Source organism: Eurosta solidaginis, chromosome 2, assembly GCF_040869045.1.
Source record: "Eurosta solidaginis isolate ZX-2024a chromosome 2, ASM4086904v1, whole genome shotgun sequence".
NCBI lineage: Eukaryota > Metazoa > Arthropoda > Insecta > Diptera > Tephritidae > Eurosta > Eurosta solidaginis.
The window spans coordinates 94,180,536-94,183,386 of NC_090320.1; the positions used below are offsets into that span (position 1 = coordinate 94,180,536).

At 37.9% G+C, this 2,851-nt stretch overlaps 1 pseudogene; it reads right to left on the reverse strand.

Annotated features, from left to right (window-relative positions):
* Positions 1–219: 219 nt before the first annotated feature.
* On the reverse strand, positions 220–1,213 carry LOC137242288 (dihydrolipoyllysine-residue succinyltransferase component of 2-oxoglutarate dehydrogenase complex, mitochondrial-like; annotated as a pseudogene).
* Positions 1,214–2,851: the final 1,638 nt, after the last annotated feature.

Below are 2,851 nucleotides of genomic sequence, written 5' to 3' on the forward strand. Positions count from 1 at the left end.
AAATGATTACAAAATTATACAAAAAAAAATGTTTACAAAACAACAAAATGGGTGCGGACGTTTGTGCTAAGATTGCGAATAAATAAAAATCGAAGGTCATTTTTTTTTCAATTCGTTATTTGTTTATGAGTTAGGCTTGTTTAGTCATTTGGCTGTTACTTTTTTTGGTAACATCTAAGATGTAATCTGCCAAACAATATATTAGAGCATTCTATTTATTTATAAACCAGCTAACATTATACTAGGATCTTCTACTGCAGCCTTGATTTTACATAAGAATACTACAGCTTCACGTCCATCAATAAGTCCATGATCGTAAGTAAGAGCGATATACATCATTGGGCGTACAACAACTTGTCCTTTTATAGCAACTGGTAGTTCAAATATGCCATGCATACCGAGTATAGCACTTTGTGGCGGATTGATGATTGGCGTACCCATCGGTAAACCAAATACTCCACCATTACTAATGGTAAAGGTGCCGCCGTCCATATCTTCAATTGAGATTGCATTCCTTGTGGCCTTTTCGCCAAACGCAGCCAATGCGATTTCAACATCAGCATAATTCATGTCTTCCACATTTCTTATCACGGGAACGACTAGACCTTTGGGTGTAGCAAGTGCCAATGAAATGTCGACGTAGTCCCGATAAACGATTTCCTGTCCATAAATAACAGCATTAAGAACAGGTTGATCTTGCAGGGCATATGCAGAAGCTTTAGAAAATATTAACATAAAGGTGATCTTAATGCCATACTTCTTTTGGAATGCCTCCAAATTAGCTTTACGACATTCCATCGCAGCACTCATATCGATTTCTTTGAATGTAGTCAACATAGCGTTTGTATTTTGGGCATCTTTCAAGCGTGCAGCAATTTTTATACGCATACGATTCATTTTAATGCGTTGTTCGGTACGTGTTCCAGTTATTTGACGTGAATAATCGCCTAGTGGCACCTCAATTTGTGGAGCAGCTTGTTGAGGTGGTACACCTTTCGCAACGGGAATTTGTGCAGTCGGTGCGGCTGACTCAGGTGGTGTCGGTGCAGCTGCAGCTGCCGGTGCAGCAGCGACGGCGTACCTTCATCTTTCCCTATTTTGAATAAAGGCTTTCCGGTTTTTACCGTAGATCCATCTTCTACTAAAATCTCACGTATTACTCCACCAAAAGGTGCAGGAACAGGCAAACCGTTTTATCAGTCTTTACTTCCATATTGACGATTTATTTTAGATAAAAGCCGGGTCATTCATTGCAAAATTTAACTCCAGTTAAAGTTGACTATAGTTTAACCTTGCCACTTTGTTCGATGATAGCGGTGTTTTTTTTACACGCGTATACGTTTAAGTTGGCGCTTATATAATGTTTAGAGACCCATCCTCGCTTATATTATGTTTGGGAGACCCATCTAGCGGAAAGTAGCTACAGAACACAAAAAGCGCAGACGCAACCCTCTGGTGGCCATAGCGTATAACATATGGGTCAATCGGTTGCGATGTATAGTGGGCACACACCGTTTGTAGAGGTGATACATATAATTAGTGTAGAGGTGAACCATAGACACATATATCAGTTGCATCTCAGTATAATGCGTATAGAAATTTAGGATTACTAATTTTCAGAAGAGTAGATAAAGTTTAACGCTTAGCAGTCCATATAAAGTTTAAGATGTAAAAAAAACACAGCTAATATAAAATTTTGCTGCTCATCTCAGCTTAAGCGGCCGAAGTGGCAGAGTCAACTTTAACTGGAGTTTAAACTCGCACTGAAAAGCCCGACTAGGCATATGTCAGCGTGGTCTAAATTAAAAATTGCATTAATGATTTTGATGGTCTGGCAAAGTTGACATAGTCATAACGCCATAGTCGTAACCATATTTTTACTTATCCATATCAATTGGCATCAGTTATTGGGGCCTGTTACTAACCGTTGAAAATTAAAATACAAAAAAAAGCTGAAAATGAAAAAAAAAGAAGAAACAGAAATGGGCCGAATATATAGAGGGCCGCCGCAGGTGTTGTTGCGACGCCCGGTGCTTTTACCCCACCCTCAAAAACCATGGCCACTGACGCACTTGATTTTCAGTGGCCCCTTACCTGTAAACCCTACCTAGTGCCTTCTAAATAATTATAGACGCCAGCATTCACATTATTACAATATTTTATTTATAATTCATTAAAAAAAAAAACTGAAATATATCTATGTACATATGAATGTACTTATTTTCAATACGGGCAAATGAAAGTAGTCCGGACCCGTCTAAATAATATATTCCGTTTTACATTTCAATTAGGGTTATGCAATATACAAATTTGCATGCCCAGTCTCTAAAGCTAATTAAGCACCTATAGTTAATGCATTTTTCATACCTACGCATGTGATATCAAATATTTAATTGTTATTCATTTTAAATTTAATAATTCGAAATTTACAAATTTGCTATTCCGTACATATTAGCGCTCGATAATCATGAACCTAGCGTAAAAGGTTCAGCGCTTATTGGCCGTCAGCGGGACTATTTCACACCCTTCAAAAGTGTTCTTCATTACAATCTAATTATATTCGAACGAATACGCCCTAGGCGTAATATATGTGCATAGCATAAAAAAATGCATTTCAGGCCTGAAAAAAAAGATTGTAATTTGCATTCATATGGATTAGAGTTGTGGTTTTTTGTTCATTTCAGAGATTCGATTCCTTAGTTCTTTCTGATGAACGAACAAGTTATTACTTTTGTTCATCGGTTCCCTTTTCTTTTCAAGCAAATATGTCCGCTGCGGCTTTCACCCGCAAAAAAACAAAAAAAAACCCCCACCTTGTATAGATGGGGGTGGGTATGCTGCAAGGCTTTGC